This window comes from Grus americana, chromosome 9, assembly GCF_028858705.1.
Source record: "Grus americana isolate bGruAme1 chromosome 9, bGruAme1.mat, whole genome shotgun sequence".
In the NCBI taxonomy this organism is placed as follows: Eukaryota; Metazoa; Chordata; class Aves; order Gruiformes; family Gruidae; genus Grus; species Grus americana.
In genome coordinates this window covers 21298437-21318067 of record NC_072860.1, presented here as the reverse complement: position 1 = coordinate 21318067, position 19631 = coordinate 21298437, and the positions used below count along the sequence as shown (strand labels likewise).

The 19631-nt window shown below is 39.3% G+C and overlaps 1 protein-coding gene across 7 annotated transcripts in view; it reads right to left on the bottom strand.

The window, feature by feature from the left end:
- The window catches only part of TBL1XR1 (TBL1X/Y related 1), a 117693-nt gene that overhangs the window by 37623 nt on the left and 60439 nt on the right, over positions 1-19631 (bottom strand). For 3 of the 7 annotated variants that reach the window (XM_054834960.1, XM_054834966.1, XM_054834964.1), the window contains exon 3: positions 1806-1873. The exons of the other annotated variants lie outside the window; for them this stretch is intronic. The gene's annotated coding sequence lies outside the window, so the exon portion shown is untranslated. The remainder of the gene's footprint in view (positions 1-1805; positions 1874-19631) is intronic. 7 annotated transcript variants of the gene reach the window in all.

Below are 19631 nucleotides of genomic sequence, written 5' to 3'. Positions count from 1 at the left end.
AAACCCAAGTGATGCACAAATTCAATTGCTCACCACACACAGAAAAAAAACCCCTGATGCCCAGTCTGTTTCTGAGCAGCGATCCCACCTCCCAGCTAGCTTCCCCAGTTATATCCGGGCCATGACGTTCTATGGTTGGGAATATCCCTTGGGCCAGCCTGGGTCAGCTGTCCTGGCTGTGCTCTCCCAGCTTCTTGTGCACTGGCAGGGCGTGGGAAGCTGGAAAGTCCTTGACTTAGCATAGACACTACAACTACCCAGCAACAGCTAAAAACAGCAGTGTGTTATCAACATTGTTCTCATACTAAATCCAAATCACAGCACTATACCAGCTACTAGAAAAAAAAAAAAATTATCTCAGCTGAAACCAGGACAAATACCACGCCCAAATATTTTAGATAGACCCATCTAATGCAACAACAGCAGGGAAAATGGCTTCAATCTTTACACTAACTCACTTGCATTTTCAAATGGCATCCTTTTGCTTCCCTAATTTATTGGCCTCCAGATCCTTCTCAAGCAAGCCTCTCCCCACTGATATCTTCAACATTGAAAGAGCTACTACTAGTTTCTTTGGTTGACTAGAGAAACCCATTAAGAAGTTCCTGTGTACCCTATCTTGGTTTTAGAAAACAAAAAAAACAGCTTGTGAAAGTATACATAGATACGGATCAATCCAGAAGAATATTTAAACATATTCTAGTCCCGTTGACTTCAACTGCCTAAGTGATTTGTTGGAGCAGAGCCAGTACGATAGTTCCCTGCAAGAGCAAGGCCATAAAGAACAGTCAGCAATATCCTTCTTTACTTTGTGGTGGTCTACTTGCAAGATGAGGTTTGGTAAAACAAACTCCTTCTGTCTTTGAGTGCCCTCTATAGACCTAAGATAGTACACAAATGGAGCCTGCTAAAAACTTTAAGGGATTGTGACTCAAAAAAAAAAAGGGGGGGGGGAGAAAAACGAAAAGACAAGACATCTGCTACACCCACAAGACATTTGTTAAATTACAGCATATATTAAAAATTCTACAGATACAAATGTGGTATCAGTTATCTACTGCTGAAAGAACAAATACTCAATTGTGCTCTTGCACAATACGTAAGCACTGCTGTTGGCAGACTGGTTCAGAACTAATTTTCCCTTTATTAGAAAAAGTAAGGTAATCTCATCTCCCTTGTAACTCTAGCCATGGAGAAGAGATAAGAAAATACGTTTAAGGAAAGTACGCAAAGTCAAAAGAAACGATAGCAGGATTGCAGTTACATACATTTAAAGAAAACAATTGCAAAATCGTGAGTGTACATTAAATTTAAGAAGAGACTAGTAACAGCACACGGTCTGTATGTTTGCCCTCTGAACCACATATTCATATTTTCCTTTAGGAAGCCAAGACTTTAGTACTTGGAAAAAAACCCAAAACACCCAAAACCACACTATAATCAAAAACACAGTAACTTTTCACCCTTTTTTAAAAATTGATACACACTAAGGCAATAGCTTCATCAGGCTTCAAGTAGACAATACAGTTTTTACAAGGTGTTTTGTCAAAAGGTCTGTTTATTAGTAGTTCCATGCTGTGAATTGATGTGTTATATCATAACAACTCTCAACAAAATGAATATGGATTTAACACGAGACAGTAACAGTTCCAAAAGGAGCTGTTAAAGACCATTGAATAAAAGAACACTTAATGTAAAGATTCAGCGGACTGCAGAAACTGATACCTAGCAAATACCGTAAATGTACCAAACTTATCAGTCCACTTTTATGACAAATAAATAGATAAATCATTGAGTGTCCTTACCAGAACTACTCTCTGAAACCCCACAAAATTGTGATGTGGCAGCAGTACAGCACTTGGTATTACACCACCTGTAACACAAACCATATTATGATACTTTCTATCAATATTTATTTTAAAGGATGAAAAAAGGGTAACAGCTATTTTTCTACCAGTCTTTTTACTGAAAGCATTAAAACAACATTCAGTTTCCTACTGATTACAATATATGCTTCGATAAGAAACCAACAAAACTTAAAGACCATCTTTTGATTACTTACATGAAATTTATTCAAAAAATATAGGCACAGTTTCAAATCTATCCTCTTACTCTTTTAATCAAAGAGAAACCCCTATCACAGAATAGAGCATTACTTTTAATGGAATTTCTGGGTTTTTTGGCTGCGCATATTGACAAAGGGGAACTTCATGAGAATCCAGATTAAAGTTTACAAATGGCTAAGTACTGATGCGGTAGCTTACTTTAGTTTTAGCTAGGGCATACAACTAAAAAGACTCAATAGCAAGATAAAAAAATAGGAAACACAAGGCCATAATCAAACCACCCAGTGTTTTCAAAATTGACCACTTTGGATCTGAATTTAACACCAACAAATTTAAAAGAACGTGTTATATCAAAAAATCCTTAAAATACCCTCATGGAGTTAATTTCCATAAGTGACTTCAAAAGTTAAACACTCCCTAGGAGTTAAGTATAATATGCATCTGTGATCAGAACAATTCCTGATCCTACATTTGTATAACATAGTGGTTCCTACTACCAATATTCATTACAGATGAAATCATTAGAGAATAATCTTACATAAACTAAGGGATTAAGGGGAAAGGTTTGAAGGTAAAAGCATGAGAACACTGCCTGGGCACCACAAAAAATAAATCCACATATCCAAAAACAAACAAAAAAAGCTGTTTGAAGCAGGACATACTTGACAGTAAATCAGATAACCTTGCCCCAAATGGAAGAGGATCAGGAAAACAGCAAACTGTTTTCTAAATACTGAACTCCATCCACAAATGCTCATAAAATGTGTTACAAATAACACTGAAACTTCCAAAGACCTCCTTAAAACAAGGACTAAAACCAAGGAAGGCAACACATGCCTTAAGCAGCACCTAGCATTTACCTTTCCATCATCTTAAAAAATAATCATTGACCTCTAAGAAACCCTCCGTTATTGAATCTCTTACTGAGCCGAATAAGACTTCAAAATGTTTTTTCCTTGCTTTGATTGAGCAACTACAGAATATTTTGCTCAGCAATCATTTTCCTTATTTAAATTCCCAAGAGATTCTAGTGAACCAGTATTTGCTCCTTCCCTCCTTCCTGACAGCTGGGTGGACATGGTCTTCAAATCCATGGGAAGAGCCCAAGGTGAGAGAAGGGGGAATGCCCCGAACGGCAATGGTACTACACTCCTCCACATACATGGAAACTGCGGCATTTGTTTAATTAATATTTAGTTAATATTTACATATTAATGGTTCTCCTTTTCAGAATTAGAAGATAGAAACACTATGACCTAGAGGCGTGAGAAATAAATGCTACAAAGCATCACTTGGAGATCACCAGCTTCCTCATAATAAAAGTCTGTTTACTCATTACTACATTTCTAAGAAAAACACTTCAGTACCACCACCTTGGACTTGAAAAGTGTCCTGGTCCTTCTCTGTAACAACACTTACTGACAGTGCCTCACAAGAGCAGTGAAAAGGTCCTGACCCAATATTAATGTAATTTTAATTCTCTGCTAGGCTATTAATGTACTGCCTTGATCATTTCTGTGAACCTAACTGTATACATCAACTGTATTGCTAAAACTGAATTTAAAAAAAAAAACCAAACTAAAACAAAAAAAAAACCAACAAACCAAAAGCAAAGTCTAAAACACTTACAAAATTTTAACTCCAAGATGAACTACGGTGCAAAAGGTCATTAAAAGGGGATGCTAATCCTGCTGGCTGAACAAACAAGAGGGGGCAATAAGTTTCAACATTTACGTGCTTTGAAATTTGTGCATTTTCCATTTGCATTAAGTGTTTTTCATTCATTCACAGTAAATTCTGTTTCAAGTAGCTAATTGACATCACCCCAAAAATAATGTCAAACAGGAGAAAGACCCAGGAGGCTCCGCAGCAGAGCGGCGTACCACCGCACTCTCAACAGAAGCCGCTTTAAGAGGAATTCCTTTCCTCTCCACAACTGCCCACAGAGCACACACAAAAACACAATGTGCACAGAGCACTAGACATTCCTCATTGCATTAACCTCCCCTACACCAACAACAGGAAAGCTGTTCACAGTTAACTAATTTGCCATGGGATGGAGAGGGCTGAAGGGGGCACAGCAAGAATTCAATGCACGGCCCAACTTAACAAGTCTTTTAAGAATAACTAGGAAACAAAAGTAGTTTTTCAGATGGAGCCTAACAGCCAGCTACTTCTGCAGTCACTTGCATCACATAATGCGACCATCAGAGAATCCCCTAAATTATATTTCTCCTGGAAACACTTTAATCCTGTTTCAAATTAATAAATAAGAGTAAAATTTATTGTGTGCTGCAAAGACTTACACATTATATAGAATACGTGTACTTTTTTTTTTTTAATATAAGTTAGTGACATGAACAGAATTTGTAGCACGCAGGATAAAAATTTCACATTTAATTATATTCCTACCAAGCGATGTGATGAAATGAAGCACATCAAAGGGTGGCTCACCTATAATCTCAGGGCAGAATTTCCCTTCCTATATCCATCCACTCTTCTAACTTTCATTCTGTGGTAACGCTGTGGATTGCTTCACAGTCACATGCAAGAATTTGTGTATCACGAGCATGAAATCTTTCCCTCTGCAGCTTAAAATATCTATGCATTTAAAAACCATATACAAAAACATACTTAACTTCCCTAATTCCCTACCTAATTTCAAAATTAATTGCAGAGCAAGAATTTTATCACACTACCACCAATACACATGACGATGCCACATGTAAACATATTGCACTTCTTTCGGCACAGGGCAGCAACAGAAATGGTCAGTTAAAGAAGACCCTGTGAAAACGTCCCTCTCGAAGTAGTTAGTGAAGTTGGAGGACGGGGTACCAGAGAAGGCCACGCTGGATTCACCTGCCACGAGGGCATGCTCCTCGATCAGCACCAACTCCTACGTACCCACTTCATCCATTGCCTTTCCCTGAAAGAAATCCAGGGAAAAGTGTGTCTTGTATTTCTCTAAATTAAAGGAACATAGCTATCCAAACCAGACTGACTTAATCTCTTAAAATGACAGCTTTGTTTGCAACCCTCCCAAGCTTTTGGGCAGCAATTTTCATTATAGGTTCTTTTTTTCCATGACTCATAGCTGAAATCCTTACTACTATTAGATGGGGACTTCTGAAGTCAATGTAATGTTTTTTTTTAAAATAATCAAAAATGGATTTTTTAACAAACAAGTAACATATCTTTTCTGAATGACTGCCTAGAGGGTTTGCTTGCTTTGATATTAAATCATGTATAGTTAGGAAAAAGAGACAAAAAAGTAAATTATGTCCTCATAAAAAGTACTGACGTGCATTTTATAAATTGAATGTGGCCCATCAGGGAGAGAGAAATGATCCACTTTTAGGAAGTATTGTTTACTGCTGTCTTTCCCACTGGACCACCTGTTAATAGTATTTGATGTTGTTTTCTTTCTGTATGATGACTTTTGCTATGACTACAGCAAAGACTGCTACTAAGGCAATGAAACGCACGCATACAGAAAAAGAATTCAGTATAAACTCACTTTAAATAAAAATTTAAGTCTCTCTCTTGAACTTTATGTTATAACACATGCTTAACGCATGCTTTTGGATCTTCAGAGAGCTCAATGCATGAATAAGGTCTTATTTTTAGTCTGTCCTATGAGCGAGCAGAATTTCTGGTCTGCTTCTCCCTCCATTTACATAAACCCAAATGTTACCGCTGAGATATTTGATCTGCTCGCTACCACTTATTCCCTCTAATCCCTCTATTTCAAAGACCATCCAACCAACAAATGTCACCAGCAGAGAAACTGAAATCCAAGTAATACGTTAACAAAATAAGGGTTGGTTCATCTACAAAAACAAGATTTGCTTTTCCATTTTGATTCTGTAAACAGCACCATTTTTTGCCACACCTGAGAGAAAAACACAACTAACAGGAGAGGCAGCTTAGAGAAAACCAAAGCCTTGGGTTGGAAAATTCACGACGGCCTCTTAGAATCGCTCTACGAAACATAAGCAGATCTGTTTAATTTTCAAGTAGGATTGCACCGATTGCTAAATATTTTGTTGTAATTCAGAAGCTTACACACAGCACAAGCAAACACAGCATCAGAAATTAAACCGACAATGAAGCATTTATCACATGCAAAGTTTAAGATCACAATTCACTGAATAATATTTATGATCACAAAGTGAACATGATAAAAGCGGTATTTCCTTGATAACAGCAGACATAGTAATTTCAGCAGAAAACAGGAACACTCATCGCAGAGGAAGACTCCAAAACTGCTAACAGCCCTAATCCTGCCGAAAGGGACTGCGAGTGAGATTACTCAGATACTGAAAAACGTATGCAGGCAAGTTTGAGCATTACCAAAGTTTAAAAGTCTTTGGGTCATAACTATACTCAAGTGAAAAACCCCCAGGAAACTAATATTTTCCATAAAGCTCCCCAGGCAGATGACAACCAGACATGGATTAAAACGCTACAGACAAGCAAAGCTCCAGCAATATTGCATCTTCAAGTGTAACCGGACTGTTAAACAGTTCTTGTTAGCAAAACAGTTATTCCCGGGTCTGAAAATGAAACTATGAAGTTTAAGATCTTTATCTGTAAAACATTAATGTTCTGCTTTGACTACCCTCAAGGCAACGTCCCAAGTGAACGCACATCCATTATTCTCTCCCTTATCTGCTGTCATTTCCATAATTCATCCTTTTAACGATTTAAGAACTTACACATTACCAGCACAGTGGATGTTTTCACAGTCCACTGATGGTGTTCAAGAAGTCTTATACTTGACTAGCTGCTGACGGCACACCAAGGAAGCCGTGTGTCCATCTGTCTGAGCTTGGTCTGGTGCGTATACTGACCAGGCAGGTTTCTGAGCTTTATATTGTGTTGTGTTTTCTTCAAATGAAATATGGCTTTCAAACACTAAATGAAAACAACCCAAGAATTAAAGAACTAGAGCAAAGGGACTTGCATTTTTTATTGCCCAATATTCTTCATACATGGAAGACAGGCTTTTTTCCTTCTTCCCCCCTCCCGCCTCCTTTTTTGTAGTGTATCTCCAAGGTGCTGATGCGTATTGCTATTTTTTCTTTTCCCCCCACAGATTGCTTATGTACTGTCACAGACACTACTTTTATATAGTTCTATAAAGTTAATTGGTCAGACTATTTTGGAAACAAGACACTGAAATTCTCATTCTTTCTATCTGAGAGTTATTCCAATTCTTTAGCCTGATCACAATTCAAAACTATTTGGCTTAAAGTCTTCAAGTTTTATATGTATATTCTCAGTGAAAAATCAAACACAGGAATGATTTTTACCAAACTGTAGGGCAGAATCATTTCATTTTTTAAAGGTTGCCTCCACTTGTATTGTTTCATTACTGGTCTTGCAAAGGCTACAGACACTACTTCGCATACTCATTAAAATTGATCTCTGGAGCTTGCATCTCTTTTTCCTGAAAAAGCAGCTTTCAAAACATAAGCCGATCAAAAGCATTGTAAAGCTGGTCTTCTTACTCGTTCCTGAAAATCCTCAATTTTGCCATTTTAAAATTTAGTAAAAAAAAAAAAACACACACACCTCTTTTTTCCCCCCCTCACCATTCTGCACATAATCTCTAGCAATTTATCTTACGGCAGCAACTCTCACCGCAATCACCACCGCAGAGCAGAAGGCTGCTACATGCTTCACGCCTGCAAATACAGAAAATAAGCAGCCTCCATTTTTCCATTTACCCCCACTAAGTCGGTGCCACCACGTTCTCCCAGGCGAAAAGTGCGAGAGCTGAAACTCTCCAAGCGACAGCAGACAAGGACACTCAGAAGTAAGGTCTGCCCTTGCCGCTCGTGGACTGAGAGAAGGGAAGAGGCAAACTGCTGAGCAGCAGCCATGTCTTGCAGGAGCCTTGGTTCCTTGATAAACATCAAGTGGCACTTCTGGGAAGGAGTACACACCTCAAACTGGGGTTTAATGTGCTTGGGTATGCACGTAAAAATAGTGGGACTTGGTCCTAAACTGGACCAAAAGCAGGTTAGATCATAATTATGTCATATCTAACTGAAGTCCGTATTACTAGAATAGAGACTTGCCAAGGCAGACACAAACATCATTTGGCAGCTGCAGCGGTTCTCAAACCTGCTCTGGAACTTATCTCGGGACATGAAAGCATAACAAAGCTACCGATTGAATAGCCTGATTTCTAGAATTTAGGTAGATATTGCTTTATTTTATAGCATTGTAGTAACACTTTACTAGAGGGAAAGACAGGTTCTTGGATTTCAGAGCTGCAATAGAGTAGTCATGTGGAGTTACAACATAGCTCTTGCACTCTCTCGGGAGGCTCGAGTTAAATTCTTGGCTCAGGCCTGTAGTGAAAATAAACAGGCAGCATTAATCTAGTCACCATTTATTCATAAATCATGTTAAAAAACCCCAAACCTTAGTAAACTAAGTGGCAGCCCAAAAGATCGTGAATGCATCTGTCAGGAGTAACAGCAAAAAGAAGGTGCCTGACAAAGTCTTAAAAGAAGCTCTTGTAATCTGTGTGTCATCTACTTGCGGAGATAAAATTATCTTGGGACAGACGGATTCACAAAGTCAAGCAAACAATTTAAGCCAGGTTTACCAACGCCCGCGGTCCTGCTCTATGGAAAAGATTTTTGACAAGGAAATAAGAGTCTATTTTTCTCCAATTTTGGAAGCATTGCAGCTGTGTATTGCTTAATAATTTAGTTTATTAAAGGCAACAACTGTCAAAATCTATACAAACTAATTTGTCGTGCAGCAATTTTACATTATTGGAATCTTGTTATAATCTGACTAATGCAAGCTATCACTTTCTAACCATGCCTATAATTGGTTTCTTGGCTCTATAGGCCTAAAGACAGTAATCCAAAACATCTTCCAATTACACTGAAAAATATGCATGTTTGCGGAAAGTTACATCACTTAATTTTCATACTCAATGGGCCTTTAATAATTTGAGATTAAAAATTGTTTGCAAAAGGACACTAATTTTTGGTGCTATTCAGAATTTTACACGTTTGTGTAGGAAAATACCACCTCGAGACACGTAAACACCAAAGAAGCACATATTGAGATACTTACGGAACATGAGACAAAGGTGAGAGGAAAAAAGGTCAAAAATTCATTCAGACCGAAGAATAAATTCCAAGTCTATACATCAAAACTAAACAAGAAACCCAGCCATTAAAAAGCCTCGTACCTCAAAACTTAAGAAGGTGTGACCGTTACTCATGAACTTGTTTACTTCCAATACACGCAACTGTATTGCCCTTGCCTGCAATCCTTCACCGGGCATTTGAAGTTCCTTGAATTTGTTGGTAGATCGGCACCGGTTCAAGACACGAGAACTTTGCAGAGGAATTGTTGCTTAGTACTCCCAGAGCAGGGTACTGGACAGACGCTTTCATTACGGTACCAGGACTGGCATACAGGTAATTTTTAAGATGCTTGAAGTGTTGCGGCCTGCTATATTAGTACATGGACAACTATGGTTTACTATTTTTGATAGAAAATATTAGCAAATAAATATTACAAGGACAAGCAGGATTGCCCAAATGAAGATAAGTTTCTTGCCAGAGGAGAAAACACTGGAGTTGCAGCTTGAAACACAGGAGAATTTTTGTAAATTTTTAATGTATTACAGATTTTTTAACTACTACAGAATCTTAAAATTTGTCTATAAACCTTGGCAGATTAAGTGTGCACCTTGTGACGGAGTCTCATGATTACAGTGAAATCAACAGGACTACGTTACACACAGGACTATATGTAATAAGCACATGCACAGATACAATATTCCCCGGGGTCTGGAACTGAAAATAATAACAAGTACTGGCACACAAAAAGAGTCAGAAAAATATACAGGGACAAAAACTGCAAAACAAACCACTGACAGTCACTCCCAATACGCCTCAAACTGACTGTGAAATGAGAGAAATTATGCTTCAAGTGTCCTGCAGAGTTTAAACGCGGGCCTCGTTATCTGCCGCCTTATACAACTCTCATCACCAGAGCAGGAGAGTGCTTAGTGGTGTCGGTTCTTCCTCGGACCACTGTGGACAAATGTGACCAGCTGCATGTTACCAATGGAGAATAAATGAACCTTAAGCACTTCTTGAAATGGCCTGGATCCCCCAAGCGATGCCTGAAACGCCAATCTCTCCAGCTAAGCTCGCTGCATTAGTAACACAAGTTGTTTTGGGTTGGTTCTCTGCCCAGAGCTGTACTATGCACAGGAAAGTACCTAAGAGCCAGAAAAAAAAAAAAAAAACCCCAAACCCAACACATCCCCACCATCACTCCATCCCACCCCCCCAAAAAAAAAAAAAAAAACCACCACCACCTTAAAATTGAAACCTTTGGATATCTGCAAGAAAATGGAAGCAAAAAGCTTGCTGCAGCGTCTGTCTGTCCTTAATTGTTTCTTTCACAACTATGATGCTCTGAACTACACTGAAACGCGCACAGAGACACAGCTTTCGGGAGACGGACAGCAAAGGAAAAACACCAGGAGCTCATCACCTTTCAGAGGACACTGGCAGTTACCAGGAAGGCTGTGAAAGCTCAAAGCCCCACACTACGCTTCCTCTAGCGTCCCAACCATGCCCTCCAACAAGCAAACAGCTGTAGCACCCTACCCTCCAGTAGTATCCTACCCTACCCAGGATATTAAAAGGCAGAAAAGTACACCTGCTTGTTAGACATTTGGCACTACTATGGGGTTTTCCTCACACTTGCAACAAATGCTGAGAAAATCTTAATACAGAAGATGCAGCATGTGGTTGTTGATACTTCCACTAACAGGTGAGTTTCCAGATAACAGGCAGCAGGGTTTTAATCCAACAACAGCAAACGCTTTCTAGGACACAGCTTAAACCTCGTAGGACAGCTAGCTAAATGAATAATGTAAACTCTAGAGATAGTGGGGAAACAATTTTTGTTCCCCATGAGTTGAGCGCTCATGAAGTTACGATGCAAAAGACGACGAACACAAATTCCACAGACAACAGTCACAGACTGGGGTGTCGCAGCACTGCTCGATCAAGTTTAGTAGAATGCATTTAAAATTGTTTGGCAATGTGACAAAACAGATCTAGAAATATCAGGCACATGCAAAGTATAATCTCTCACATAATATTCCCACCTTACCATAAATTCATGTAAGAATTCATTAAAAGGACAAGTATCACACACGCTTATTAATTTACAGAGAAGTGTAAGTGGGAGAGAGAAGGCAGGAGGCAAGGTGAATAGGTGGAAGAGAAATTTTTCCCCCATCAGATTAAACCAGAACATAACATCTCTTTGGTACAGTAACATGTGTGCTGTGCGAAGCAACATGCACTTGAATACATGTTTTACTCTGATCCCAAAGGACCAAGCTTCTTGTGTGATGCCCCTTCTTATTTTATTCCTGTTCACCCTCCACTTCCAAGGGAGGCCTAAAAACTGCCCTGTATACACAGGAAAACATACAGTACTGATGCTGATTTAGGACTCCCAAATTAAGGTGATATGTAGGCACCGCACCATTGGGTTTCGTCCTGGGCCTTGGTTCAAGAGGGAGGCTTTTTCTGAAAATAGTTTAAGTGTCATGACTTTGAAATCACCATCCACAGAAAGTGGTTTTGAGACATGCAATGAACTTTGCTTTCAAGCTTTGGATTGCAAAGGCACATAAGCATGAATGCTACTGAAGCAAAAGTTTCAGAATTAAACATATATGCAAAGAAGGATACACAGCATAGATGAATAATACATGCCTATAAATAAGCAGAAAAATAGACTTAAAATATCCACATAACTATTAATTAGGTATTAATATTAGATCTCTAGTCTATTTCCCTTCAAATTAGCAATTAGCCACCCACTAGCAAAATGTCAATTGCAAAACAAGAGATTATATTTATAGTACAACGTACTTTGAGTTTTGAGAGACATGTCAGCCACTGCTAAATTACAATACCCCTATTGTGTGCCTTTCTAAATTAACACCTAACTTTCATTATAGGCAACTATACGTACAAAAGTCATACTAGATCTTAATAGTCTTTAATACATCACATGAGCCAGTGCAAACATTCTTCCATATAGAAGTTGACGCAGAGAGGAAGAAAAAAGAAAAAAAAGCAGCGTTAAGTGATTTATTGTTATGAAGCTGGGTCGGACACTGGTATGGCCGTATCTTAAAAGGTCCTGTGCAGCAGTGATGCTGGGAGAAGTGTGTCCAAGAGATGGTAATAAGAAATTCTTGGATCTTATTTTATTATTTCCCATCCAGAAACAAGCTTGGATTGCTAGTACTACAAGCAACGCACCATGAAATGCACTAAAACGTAGTACTCGATCTTCAGACTGTATTCATATGGAAGAGTCACCAACAAAGGAGAAACCACCTCCCTAACAATACATCTTGGCAGTTGATGGGGGAAGGGGTATGTACCTACGTAAGAGACACTGCACAAAACCACACTGGGTCCAGACCAAGTGCCCTGGTGACTGCCACCTCACCGGGATGGAAGATGCACTTTACACGTGGCTACCTACGGAAACGCAGAGGCTCCTCTACCGCCTCTCTTCTATCATGGAAAAAACAAGTACAACCAGTATGGGACACCTCTTCTCTGCAGCTTTTGAAAAATGGTTTAATTCATGACCTCTCTGGCAAAACTAGATCACGTTGGGGATTTCAGAGGAGGTCAAGAGTCACTGTGTTGAATTACATTTTAAAAGAATATGGCCTATTCCACCGAGTTTTCTTCTGGTTTGTGTTTGTGATCTGCCTTGAAAACAGTTCTCCTCCCTTTCTCTCTCCAGATACCTGACACTATCCGCAGAAAAAGTGGAAAAAAAGAGCATCCTATAGAGGTTTGCTGAAGAGGGAGAGCTGGCAGGAGAAGTCCCGGCAATAGATGCTAAATTGCCTCAAGCCTTCTGCTGAAAGAAGCAGGACTCATTGTTTCGGGTACGTCTGCCCCAGAGAGGAAACAGAAATAGAGGAAGAATTACATAGAAACAGGTTCTCTAAACAAACTTGTGACTAAGGAACGCCATCTCTTCAACAAGAGGTGAGCTGTGCTCACATTTTGGTGGATAATAGTCTATTTACAGTTTTACAGCAGATTAATTTGGAATACTCAGAAATGTCTGAAGGATAGACTTGAAGAAAAACACAGTAATCATCTTTTCTCTTGGTATAAAAATCACATCACTTTCCATCAGCTTGCAGGAGCACACTCCTCCTAATAATGCCTTTTACAGAACTTCCTTCTACAGCTAGCTCTTATTCTTGGGGGGGGGGGGAACCTCCTAACCTTAAGATTTGCACGGAACCAGGGGCCCTGTGCCAACCATTTAATTTCTCATGTATTTACGCATACCAAAGTATTTGTACAAGGAAATCAATTGTAGCTGCAACTAATTTTGCACGTTGCCGATTCCCTTTTAAATCCATGGGCAGTAAAGAGAATCCTGAATTATTAAGATCATTATGTGCTATCTGGGAACAAGATTGTCTATATTTCTCCATTTCCTAAATTTTCCTTTTATCTTAAAATTCACTTTAGGACTGTAACTATTAAAAACTAGAGAAGTCAAAATTGAGAAAAGGAAACAAGAGCTGCAAGAAGAAACAAAATACGAAGCCAGCTGGGATCCAAAGCCACTTTCATCGCATGGGATATTTTTACATCCATTGTACATTTTTTCTAATAACTGTCCCACATGCAAGCAGGAAAGCTGCGAGGTACTTTAAAAGGAGATAGGAAAGAAAAGATGAATGCAGTCCCATCCATCCCTTGCTGGGCTTTTCCTTTATACATGCTGAAAATATTTAAACCCTAAGCAGATCATTTAAAAAATTTCAGGATTAGGGTGGGCTTGACCAGCTAAGTGAAAGTCTCCACTGTCAGGGAATTTCATTTAAGCAATGGCTGTGGGGGGATCAGCATGTCTTATAGCTATGAATAAAAACTGGAGCCCAGCTATCGATAAGCAAATTAGCCTCTGCAGCTGTAACGCTGCAATCAATCTCACACTGCCTGCTTTATATCAAACCAGCACCCAGCCAAGGCCTTCATTCGTACCTTTTGATTTTTCTCCAATTCTGAATCAGTTTACTGCAACAGCTTATCTTAAAGCATGTAAACACTACCAGCAGAAGGAAAATATTATTTTCTAGTTACACTTATCCTAGGCAAAAAACGGCATTACAGAGGGAAGGGCATTTGACAGGATTTTTCTGTTTTAATTAATCTTAATAGAAATAGAGATAGAACTTAGAGGTTTGGGTATGTTATGGAGATGAAGGCAAGTGGATTTCTGGGAAATCCTAGCTCATACGGACCACACAAAAAATCCACAACAAAAGCTTCTTCAAACCACAGAAAAAGAACAAGCCAATAATGGACACTTAACCCTCGCTGCTGGTAGATGAACGTCCATTTCTAAGTACTCTGTCTCCAGAGGATTGTTCCACATCCAACAGGTTCCCTGTCACTACCAAGGGCTGCTTTCCACCGCGCAAACCACAGACTTCTCGGTCAGGCTGGGTGCATCTCCTGGTAAGAGTATCCCCCCTCAGAGATGCCAGGGAAGCTGCCTTTCCACTGACTTTAATATATTAAACTGAATTGAAATTATTATAACTGAATATTCTATTATATAACCACAGAAACAATAAATCCTATGCCATTGTATCCTTCACCTGAACTGCATTTATGAAGAGCCAAATCCAATGACCCCATGCAGTACAGCAAGAAAGCAGACATGGTTATTAAGTCATACAACCTCTCTGGATGAAGATGAGGGCAAAAGCGTGATTCAGGCTATGGAAGGCAGTCAGAGAATGAATGAGATGGTACTGTCAAGTGATCACGGACTTTAGCTTTGGCTCCTAAATCTGCTAGACTCTTACAAATGTTATTCAAAATGTATAAAAAAAAATGTTATTTTCTGCCTCAGGTGAAGCAAACTTGACCGTCTATTCAGAACAGCAACACTCAGATGAGAAAGAGGTTCACTGCAGATATGCCACAACATATATTATTCGGGGAAAAAAACCTCATTTTGTCAAGAAGAAAACTGAGAGCACTTCCAAGTAGTTAAAGGTTTGTAGGGCTTTCTAGACCTATCATACTTTACATTTATACATACATACTATCTTTTTTATAAGTGCTAGAAAAAGATAATAGCAGATCCATTTTTGTTCCCTTTTATATTGAGAAGCAAACTATTTAAGTGCTAACTACCCCTGACAATGCAATTAAAATATGACCCAATTTCTAGATACAAACGAGCTGCGTTTTTCACAGCATAGCGATACATAACCAAGTTCATCCCTATTTACCCTGCCCCTCAATTCCATTTGTAACACTGAAACCTGAGGGAAAAAAGCAAGGCTGCTCCAAATCAGTGCCTCAAAGGAAAACAAGTAGGGATGAACGCAGGGGAGTGGGTAGCAAGCAACGCAGGGCTGCTTCGATGACTTGTAGAGAAGGAAAAGCCAAACGTGTCTATGCACAGAGTTTATATCACTTATCTGCACTGCAAAACAGATAGTAAGTGAATTACAAGGCTGCAAGGGCAGGATTATATAAAACCTAAAAACCTCTGGTAGTCATCATCTTTACTATCCAAGTATAAATCACAATGTGCATTGATACAAACCCTTGTAAAGACTCTGATGTGGTTATACGCACTTGGATAAAATGGAGCTGTACAAAAAGATCTACAAAACACACAATTGAAAGGCAACACATGCAACATATCACAGGGATTTTACCCATTTCACTTAAATTTCTGTTCTATTTCAGGCACCTCTCTTTTTGTTCAAGGAACCCTCAGAACAATTAAAACTAGACATTATAAACATTATTATTACCACTATTTATTTGAATAAACAACAGCATCCAAAAGACCCTTTTTCAAGATGAGGGCCCCATTGTTGTAACGCTGCATAAACATGTAAGACTTCGGTCCCGTGCTGAGAGATTGGAATCTAACCAGACAAGGTCGATAAACAACATAAAAGTAAAATGTCAACAGTAACAACAACAACAACAAAAAAACTGCGCAGGACTTTTGTTGCTTTCTTTTAATGTATTTTCCTCAGACCATCTGCTACTCTTTCTTACCAACCAAGGTCCTCCAGATAGCCTGCATCACTGCTGCTGCTGCTGATTCTGTCCTCCTAGCACAGCCCAATAATAAATAAATAAAGAAAGATTCCTCTTCTGTGGGAGGCAAAAACCACTCAAGAGTCTTCAAAGATAATGAAAGTGCTGAGATGTAACATAGCTTTTCTAGTCATTCCTGAAAGTGCTAGCTGTTTCTGAGTTAGGATAAATACAACGTTGAATATTGTGATCTTTGACTAAATTCAGTAACAACTTCTCTGGTCAGTGAAATGAAGTATCTGTAGCACTGAAGGAGGATTAAATACTAGCCCTTGGTTTATGTGCAAAAAAGCTAGATAAAGAGCTATACACCAAGTCTATGCTGTGTTTGGAAAAAACAATCTGTACACAGCTAGTAGTGAGAGAATGCGATTTCTCTTCTTTTCTAACCACATCACGGCAAACAGCCTCCTACAGACGGGTCCTTGCTCGGCCCCAGCGAACGCAGCAGAAATACGGGCACTGAGCTAGATTAGAGCCCAGCGAGCAGCAAAGTGTTCTGAGGGAACAGACTGAGAAAGGAAAGGAAAGGAAAAAAGCATCACGGGAACAGGCACTTTTTCTGTTCTTGGCTCTGGCTGTTGGGCTGAGTTAGGGAATGCCTTATTAAACAGCTGACGCTCTAGAAATTTGCAGCCGTTAGCCTAGTGTGAGGCAAAATGTTACACATACACTTCTGCCTGTCTAGGATTCTTTCTTCATTCAGCAAATATTTAGTAGATTTAAGGTTCCCAAAACAAATTATTTTTCTAGGTGTTACTAAAAAATCCATACAGCTCGCCTAGATTTGGTTAGAAGTGATAAATAGATGCATTTCCTACAGTGAAGTCCACGCTTTACAGATCCTACAGTCGCTTTTCTCATTGCAACTTAGTACAGGAGAAAGGAAGCAAAAAAAAAAAAAAAGCCCTCCTAAAATGCTCCATTTTGGAGGATTTTTGGCATTCACCTATTACTACAGAAACAATCATCCCCATCTCCCTTTCATTATATTCCTGCTTTTTGACAGCATTGTTCTTCTCATTTAACACTAGATGTCTATCATGAAAATCTTCTAGGAATACACAGCAAGTCAGGGAACACTTTACCTATTGACAAATCCACTATACTTAAGAAATATAAGTGTTCCCCCCACCCAATTCTTCAACTAGCTTTCCTAATTATAGCACTCTTATCACAGGATTTCAACATATGATAGCAGAGGCGCTGTAGAGCACACTGGGAATTTAAAGCCGAGATAGCCACAAAATTGCTCTTCAAATATACTAAAACCACGTGTGTATTAATGGTGTACTATTGTTTCTCAACCCTGACACAGTGTGTAGCAAGTTGCTTGTGTAAACGAGCCACAGCATTATCTTCCAAATCATCGTAAGCGATACTCAGCCCCCGTAAGGCAGCCAAGGAAGGGCTACGAACACCTCTCACCGAGCAGTCTTGTTTCACCCACTTCTGATCCCCAACAGGCCCTTTGAGTTGACTTCTAGGCAATTTTCACAGGTGTAGCCAGAAGAGATACGTGAGACAGGGCTAGATAGTCCTGTGTTTTGGCTTTTTTTTTTTAAACATAAAACATTGCATTCATTTTCCAATGGAATATTCGCGAGGAGGCAGTACTGTTCAAAACACAAATGAGATGCTGCCAGGGCAAGAGAAGAGGGAAGCAAGTGCAGTATGCAGTGACCCGGATCTCCTCCCGGGATCTCCAAGCTCCTTTCCCTACCCAGAGCCTAAAACCACTACAAATCACTGTGGATTTTCCACCGGATGAATTACAAGTCACAAAAATATGTGGAACAATTAACTTCACTTAAGCTGCAATGTTTTTTCTTCAAAAGCAAGCACTGGGGTTCCTAACTTATGAGTCTTGCATAGTTGAGATCCTTTTAAGTACATGTCACCCATCCCAGCTGTAGCTTGGCACTTCTAGCAACTCTCCACTCAAGCTTTGCCTTTAGCGATGTTTCTCCACTCATGCATCGTGCAAGTCCCAGATCAATCTTGGGGTAACAACTAAACCTTAGCAACCCCAGAAACGAATGTTTTTTCCATAGGTTTGCTACATATAGATGCCACAAGTTCTCTCGTGAAGGCTTTAGAATTTACATATGTAAAGCATAAATTTAAAGACATTTACATAACAGATTAAACTGTTTTCCAAGTCAGACGAAAATGAGTCCAAGACCTGTTACATGCTTCTGAAATTCCTGAACTATAATGTTCACATTCGTTATATTGTTTTCTCCTAGGCAGCAGTTTCTGTCCCGTGTTCCTAACAGAAGGACGTGATTTACTTCTATATGGGTCAAATTTGCTAATCTAGCAAAACAAAACACAGCTGAAAGATCAATCATGTTCTCTCCCAGTTACACAAAATTAAGCTCTCACCTTTCAAAGACAGAACCTAGTATTCCACAAACAAACTGTGCTTGTTAGGAAGACCACCGGGCTCCCCCCTTGAGCTCAGTCTGTACTAACAAGTGTCCATCTCAAAACTAGAAAGCCTATTTTGCCTCCCATTATATTATGGGAAGATTATCCAGATTATCCCAAAATCTTACTCCCCTGATGGATGAGGTTTTCTAATTTCTAGCCTGAATATACTCCTTGCCAAGATACAAGCATTTCTTCCGCTCCACTTTACATTCATCCTTCCTGAACATGGTCTACCAGAGTAGTCCAGTGTTACACACAGGGATTGAGCAGTGCTGCCTTGCACATGAGCAGCATTAACACTTCCCTATTTCTACCCTAACTACCTCTTCACCTCACAGATTTTAGGACTACATTTTCCAGAGCTGCAGGGTACTAGTGAAGAGGTATCTTTTGATTTTACTGGCTAATATACCCAAGTTTTTCTATTCCTCTGTCATTTTCAAGAAACAAGCACCCAGGTTAGCAAAATTCACATCTATCCAGAAGTGCACAACTATGCATCTTGTGCTATGAAATTTCAGTCCACTTTTTCCACTCAAGTCCTAAAGGTCATCCAGCTCTTCCTGTAGGATACTCTGTTCCTCATCTATATTGACAGCACCTCCCAACTTTATGTCACTGGCAAATTTTATAGCACACTCCTACTTTCGGTGCCAAGTTCATTAGTGAATACACTGAAGTCGGCCCAAGACCAATTCTGAAGACAATAAACTTCCTTTAGGCCCACCACATCCCCCGTGAGCACAAAATGACATGACCTCCCTTTAACACCCTTCTTATTCACCTCACAATTCTGTAACATCTCATCAGTATTTTAACTAATAATTTCCTACGTATTGCTGGACCAAGTATAATACCACAGTCTAGACAGATCAGCTCTAGCCTATTCTTTTGTCTAAAACCAAAATTAACAACTCCATGAAAACCA